Genomic DNA, 8,165 nt, shown 5'->3' with positions numbered 1-8,165 from the left:
AATATGCTTTGTTTTTTTCTCTCCCTTCAGAGCCCAGCACAGTGGCTGGCTCATGGGAGATATTAAATGAAGCTTATTAAACTAATTAAGTGATTGATTAATACATGAAGCAAAAAGAAACAAGAGTGATTTTTCAAATCTCCTCTTGAAAGAGATCTTCCCTTGGCATCTATCATACACCAATTCAAGAAGGATTTCATTAATGGACATTACCACATGGCAAAGCATTTTGTAATGTGATAAGGGGACTTTTGCTTCTAAGACACCTGTTTGGATTCATCCCAAGTAGATAGGGGCTGGATGTTACTGCTGCCAATATGAAGGGAGTTTGCAATGGATTAGAGTTTAGATCCCAAGGAACAGATGTCCTTGCCATAAAATTAGCCATAACTGTGAACCAGAAACGTTAGAAACCGAAGGAGCCTCTAAACAAAGACCTGCATGTAATCTAGGCAAGTCCTATGGAGGAAGTTCATGATCTCAGTGTAGTGGCTAAATATGGTGCATGGAAGATGCTTAGAGGACTGGAGTTACTAGACCCAAATTCTATCCCAGATTTTGGCATGACATGGCTACTTTGTTATAACAAAATGTTCCAGGCTTATCTTCTACATTTCCTGCCCCAGATCTGGAATTATCCGTTTCTCCAAAAATCCTTGGTTTCCTCTAGTGGGAAATGGCATTCCAGCACCACAATCTGAGTACCAGTAATATTCAATGCTGCTTCATTTGAGCTTGGTTTCTAGGGCTCGTCAATGGAAAGAACTAGGAAATATGCATGTATTTAAAAAAAAATTACCTCATGAGGTCATACTGATTCTTGTATTTCAAATTCAAGATTCTAGAATTTTTACTTATCCTATTCTGTATTAGGTCTGTATCTCCTTTCTTCCAAAAGGAGAATCCCGGTTCTCAATGACATAGGAGCTAATAGACAAAGCATATAGCATATACCACAATTATTCATCTCCTTTTTTCTCATTACACATGTGGTGGTCTCAGATTAACAATACTAATGCTACCACCACCAATATAATTACTGAGGACAAGTAAACATGTTTGCCTATGTTCTCCCCATTCTCTTCCCATTTTTTATGGTTGTGCCTTATCTATTCTTTCCGAATATACGACCATTGCTTACTTTATGCCCTCACTTTTACTCTCATTCAGCCCTACTTCTCCTAGTAACTGTTTATTTAATAGCCAACTCCATACCTTATGACAATGTCTCTTTAATCATTTTGACTTTCTGAAACTTGTTTTCTAGCAATTGCTCAGAATGGGTTCATAGGAAAAATATTTCCTAAATTCTTAAATGTTGATAAGTTTGTGTCTGCCTTTTCTACATGAAAATCACTTGTGTTAGATATAAAATCCTCGGCTTACATTTTCTTGAGAATCATAATTATGCTACCCCATTTTCTTTTGGCCTAAAGCACTGCTGTCAAAATGTTTGATATGTTCAAAAAATATTGGCTTGCTCTCTGAGACTTCCTGGTTCTGATTTCCTCCCCATATTTATCTGCCTCTTCTCATTCCTTTGTCTCTACTGTCCTTGTCTTGCTCAATTTTGATTGTCATTTCTCTTCTTTGTAAAGCTCTCTCCTGGAAAGGAATGCTGGTTGGTTCACAAATTCGCTTGGAACTAGACTGCTCCAGCCCCTTCTGACCTCACTTACCACATGCTTCTTGCACTCACTTGATATTGGCCTATGCAAACCTCTCCTAGCCTCAGTGCTATTCTCAAATTGGCCTGCTGTGATTTACAGTGAATACTGTGGTCTGTTTTGAGATTTTCCTCTTTTACGTCCATCAGATATAATCCCTCTGTTTTCACCCACTCAGAGGTTGACATCATGCAGGCTTGGTGTATTTTGGCATTTGTAAAGTTTCTTTTTCACCTGATTCAATTGTGTGTGTTATTCATGGATTTTTGTGTTTTGACTGTTTGCTCTGCTTTTGCTCTATAGTTTCTCTTTTTTATGTGGAGGAGTAATGAAGTTGAAAAACTATGCTTCCACACTATCTTCCCACTAAGGCATTAATTTTAAGTAATTTGAGGCATTTAAATAATTCTGAAGAAATGTTCCTATCCCTTCCCTCAGATTATACTGTGGTAGGCAGGTGTCCTGAGCTAGAACCAAGAATGAACTTGAAAATGCCTGGTCACTGGATTACAAAACCAAGCCAGAGTTATTGAATAAGCTTTGTACTGGAACAGATGGGTATCATATCACTTATGCCTTTACAGGTGGTAATAGATAGAGGAAAATGTTAAGTGATATCACATGGAACCAGATACACAAATCCAGAATGAGGGACATTATACAGGAGAATTGATCTGGATTTATCCCAAAGAAATGGCATAAAAACAAAAGGTGGGAAGAAGGGACTACACTGGATTGAAAGAGACACAAAAATCAAAAGCATTGGCACACTGTAGTAAAATAGCTTTTACCCCAAAGTGCTGTGTAAAGGTATATTTTAACAGAGTTGTTATCCCATTGTGGATGAGAGATGCCAAAGAGAAGGAGAGGGGAATGGTCACAGTCGGAGATTATTATCTTGAGGAAAGACACTTTGATTCCCTAACTGCTGTTGACGGCAAATTCATCAAGTTCTGAGATATGGTGGGTAACCTCAAGGTGTCTTTTGACACATTTTTCTCTATTGCTCAAAAGACAGAAATTCATCTCTAAAAATTATTTTATGGGGCTGGTCCAGTGGTTTAGTGGTTAAGTTTGGTGCTCTCTGCTTTGGCAGCCCAGGTTCACAGGTTTGGATCCCATGTGCGGACCAATACCGCTCATCAAGCCATGCTACGGCAGTGACCCACATACAAAAAATACAGGAATATTGGCACAGATGTTAGCTCAGGGCCACTCTTCTTCAAGTAAAAAGAGGAAGGCTTGTAATAGAAGTTAGCTCAGGGCCAATTTTCCTCATCAAAAAAATATATATATATTTTCTTTCTTTTCTCATTTTTTTTCAAAAACAATTTCAAATTTAAGGAAAAGTTGCAAGAATGGTGCAAGGGGTTTTCTCTCTGAACCATTAGAAAGGCTGTTGCTCATATGAGGCCACACTATCCCTGAATACTTTAGCATGTAATTCTGACAAAGGTGTTCTCTTACATAACCATAATACAATGATTAAAATTAAGAGAAGAACATTGATTCTTTACAACCATCTACTCCTCAGATCCCAGTCACTTTGCGCCCAATTGCTACAACAATGTCCTTTTTTATTGCAACAAGATCCAATCTAGGGTTAAATGTTGCCTTTCGCCATCATTTTTCTTTAGTTTCTTTCAATGTAGAACATGTCCTCAGTCTTTCTTTGACTCTCCTAAGCTTGACAGTTTGGAAAATAGAGCACAGTTTCAATCTATGGCTTTTGGGCTTACCGTTGACTAGCCGTGTTGTCTTGGGAAGGTACTTTCTCCATCTGGAACGCTATTTTCTTCATTTCTAAATGAGTTGGACACCCTGACTCCAAAGCCCTTTCCAGGCTTAAAATTTCTAGGATTTGTCATAAGCTGACTCTGTTCCACTAGAATGATTTCACGCCTAAATTCGGTCATTCATCTTACAAAATAAGAGTTTGTAGATAGTTAAATGTGCATCTATTCATACTACCTAAAGGTACTATCAATGGCAGATCAGCAGCTTGTCATCTAGAGGATACACGTGCAAATCTTTGACCATTTCTCAGTTAAAAGAAGACAATGTCAAAGGCAGAAAAAGACAGAGAGTTCAGTTTCATATCAAGACCAAGTCAATACATTTAAGCCCAAGAGACTAAAGGCACTATTGAGAAATCAGAACCGATTGACTGCAGCTGGAATCCAAATAAACCTTTTATGTGGCCACTGTACTCTTTCCACCAGTTGCTTCTCACAGGAAATCTTCATATCCTGGGGCAAACATAAAATCTAAAAGAAGTCACCCACACACACTATTAATTATTTCAAGGACTCTTCAGATTACAGTCAACCTGGATGCCAGAAGGAAGTTACCTCCTCTTCAAGTAGAATGCCTCCATGGCCCCTCACCTTGTCTGAGCACCAGTTTTATATCAAACAATGGTGGAAAACAAACAAAACCAATTCTCAGAGCTGCTGGCTTCAATTTACCACAGTGAACCCAAAGCACGCTATCCTGTTACAACTCTTAAAAAAAAAAGCAATCTAAGTCAAACCAATCCCCAACCCACACACACTCCCTCAAACCATAACACAGAGTTAACACAACCCCAAGGTGGTCGAGTGGTTTAACCACAAATATCCTGGCAGTCATGTGATCTGACGCCTAGTTTACACAGCTGAAATGGAATGACTGGGGCCCCTGGTTAGCACAGGGAAGGAAAAACCTGTAATGAATGGGTGCCCACTGTGGTCAAATCTGCCTTTGGCCACATACACTGGCGGTGCCCATGCCTGAGCAAAAAAGAATAGCCAAAGAAAACAAGAGAAAAAACTATCTACTCAGCAAATAATCTGTACACACCAGAAATTTCTGGATTGGGTGGGTGGGGGTAGTAAATGGAAAGGGTGAATTCATACAAAGATGAATAAGACATGAATATTATCCTCTAGGCTAGGTGTGACACAAAGTAGAAACTGCTAAGTGCAACAAGAACAGAGAGAAAATCCTATAGAAAAACTTAACCCCTGGCATTTGTGGACCATCAGTATATGTACGACAGAAGAAAGGAAGGAGGAAAAGGAGAGCTTGGAGGGCACAGGATCTGTCTAACTCATTTTTACCTGCCTAACACCAATCCTGACTGAAAAGGACCTCATAGAAGTTAAAAAAATTGGTAACAGGTGAATAACAATGCTGATGTCCTAGTGAATATAGTGAGCACTACTGATTGCATAACTAGGATAAGCCAGATTGTGCTGCTACACAAATAATGCCAAGTTTCAGTGACTTAAAACAGCAAAAGGTTATTTCTAGTTCATAATGTAAGTCCGTTGTGGATTTATTGGAAGTTCTTCTCTACATCATTCTGACTCAGATATGCAAACTGACAGAGACTTTGCTGTCTGGAGCATCAGCAGTTACCATGGCAAACAGAAAGCAACATGGCAAGTTGGGTGCCATTTTGTAAAGGCTTTTGCCTGGAAGTGACATCTATCATCAATTAATATGATCATATTCCATTGGCCAAAGTCCAAAAGACATGCCTTATTTCAGGAGGACGAGGGATGCAATATATTAGATGCCTAGAATGTTCGGTAAACAGCTCTAATGATTACTAAAAAGATCACAAGAAATTAACCTTCAGTCTTCAAGTTTGACCTTCTCATTCAATAGGTATAGAAAGATGGCAGCTCCTACCAGAAACAAATTCTAAAATAATTTATTTAGACTCCTGGAACAGAAGTGATGGGATTCCATCTTAACCATTTTTATATTATAGATAGACAGATAGATAGATAGATATAGATATAGATATTTTTCCATATAATGCATCTAAGAATCTATTAAATTTACTGTGTATGTAAGGCAGTATGCTGTCACTGGAAATAGTTATATTACTACTCTTAGGGAGCAAAAATCATGAAACCATAAGAAGCACTTACTTTGATTAATAAAGAAATAAGTTAAATAATTAAACATTATTTAATAACCGTGGGAGTTTTTGTGCTTTCTATTAATAGCAGAGGCTTTCAAGGAAGGCAAAAATGGAGGAAAAGATTGTCAATGGGGTTATCGTAAGGCTGAATGATTTAGCCTCTGACAAAGACAAGAGGTCTGTCAAAAGAGAGGCCCATGATAAAAGACATCATTTTTCTATTAACCTTAAAGGTAAGTTGCTATTGACCTAAAAGGTGAGTTGTTGAATTGCTTCTAAACAAGTTCTCAGAAGAATTGAGAGATTTCTGCAAATTTGCTGGTCTACACCTTTCTCCCAAAGAAAAATACACATTTCTGCTTCCAGGGATGGGAAACAGAAGTGGAGGATGTGTAGAGAGAAGAAAGGAGAGGCAAAGGCAACGGGTTCAGGATTTAAAACAACTCAGCTACTGTTACTAGGACACATGAGACGACTCTTGGAGCAAAGGAGAATTTTCATTATGCAGAATATAAGAAAAGATAGATCCATAAGGGAGATAAACAGTATCAGAAAGTCATTTAATGGGGATAAGGGGAGAAATATGGTCTTGATGATCAAAATGTTTTGCATCATATTGATTTATTAAGCCTTATGTAAGGTCCCCAGGTCAAGGTGGCATCCAAGGATCCCTGAAAACTTCTCAAAGTTTCTAAAAATAAAATTAGCCTTCACTCCACCCATAGATGCAATTAATTCAAGAAGAGAGAGAGATAGAGATACAGTGTCTTCAGGAGTTCTCAGAGTCCCTTTATTTGATTACAGTGTCTTCAGCTGTACCCATAAACCCAGAGAAGCCTCAGAGGCTGGTATAAGTCTGCTCTGAAGAACCCAGTCCCACTTTAGAATTTATTTCCCCTCACCCCTAGCCCCACATTTTAACTTTTGATATATTGGGATTTCTCTGAAAATATATTTTGTAAAAAGAATTCTGCACCCTAAAAAATGTTAGTACCACTGTTCTAAAATGTTGCTTAAGGCAAATCAATATCTTGACTCAGAAGGATCATAAGGAAGATGCAGAAGGAGGATGCGTAATGAAGTAGGCTGTAGAGGTTAGACCAGGTTGCTGGCTTCATTTTCTTCTTTTCTGTTAGGCTGAGTTCCAAGTTCAAGGCCTTTTGAGACCAATGATAGCATTAAGGTGGGGTTGTAGGCCTTCGGAGTGGACGTAGTGCCATACTGCTTTAATGCAATGCTTCTAAGACTTTGTGATTTCATGAGCTGTAACAAATAATGCTACTACTGCTAATACTAATAATAAATTAGGGGCTTGGTACACAGTGGTCACTTTTGGCGGGCAATTATGGTCAGAGACATTGCTACGGTGTGCAGGGCCTGAGTCAAATAATTTTGTGGGTCCCTGTCTATACAGAGAATTTAATTTTTAAAAATATGTTACAAATTCTTAGGCCCATATGAAGTACAGTTATTTATCAATGAAGATTAGAATACTGAATAGAGGAGAATTACTTAATGTATTTGTTTATTGTTCAATCAGTGTGTTTGAAGACTCTTTGCTAATGAAGATTCTTACACAAATGTCCGAGTGTCTTGAGAAAAGCTACTCCGAAGAGGAAGGTTTGATAGTTTTGAATGTTAGAGTCATTGCTGAAAACTTTTGCTTTCCTATCTTGTCACCCAGAGCTTCCTGGGAAGAAAAAAAATTCTATATCACCACTATCCTCTCAGCAGAAAACAGTTTCTTTTTTCCTGCAGCTTTATTTATACCACCTGGAGCACTTCAATTCATCTACATGTGATGAATTACTGGTTTTCCATCTAGCTTTCCCTAATGTGGCTGTTCTGAGTGAGAAGAATCTCCTGGTCCTAAATGGAATGCTTCTGATCAAACTCATCAAGGAAAGAAGAAATGATGTCACTGAGCATGGATTTTTTGCCAGATGCCTTGTGTGTGTTTTAGTCATTTGACTTTCTTGGTAACGAGATGGGCATTATTATCCTCAGATTGTAGCTGAGGAATTTAAGTCCAAGAGAACTTATTAGGCCAAGGGATTTGTTCTTCCCACTACACTACTGCATTTCTTCAAGTCTTTATCTGCTGTTCCCTAAAGTTCAAAGTGAGGAATTACAGTCAGTTGTAAATAAATACAAATGCATATAATACCACCAGCAATTTCTCAGTTTCCAGAGAGCAGTATTGCCAGATCTTTTTCATTGTTTTAATGTAATTAAACTCTTGTATAGCTGTTTGTTTCTGTGTGAATATATGTTTCTGGATGACAGTGACATTCCTAGAATATACTATATGTGACTCAACGGCTGACAAAGTCGTAGTCAAAACGGAGTTATACAAATGACCGAGGCTGCCTTGAAGAATGAGTTGAGACCCCATGTTTGCCAATGGGAATCAATAGCATAGATTTGGAGACCATTCACAGCATTCACAGAAGACGCCCTATTACTTAAAAACGTTAATTTCTTTAAACCTGTTATCCTGAATTATAGAAAAAGAACAAAGTGTCTAAATATGAATAGCTCAGATCTCTGTTATAGGAAGAGGCCATCTCTCTGAATGTACC

The sequence above is a fragment of the Equus caballus genome, chromosome 19, assembly GCF_041296265.1.
Source record: "Equus caballus isolate H_3958 breed thoroughbred chromosome 19, TB-T2T, whole genome shotgun sequence".
Taxonomy (NCBI): domain Eukaryota; kingdom Metazoa; phylum Chordata; class Mammalia; order Perissodactyla; family Equidae; genus Equus; species Equus caballus.
The sequence above is the reverse complement of the archived record's forward strand: the minus strand, read 5'-3'. Positions refer to the sequence as shown.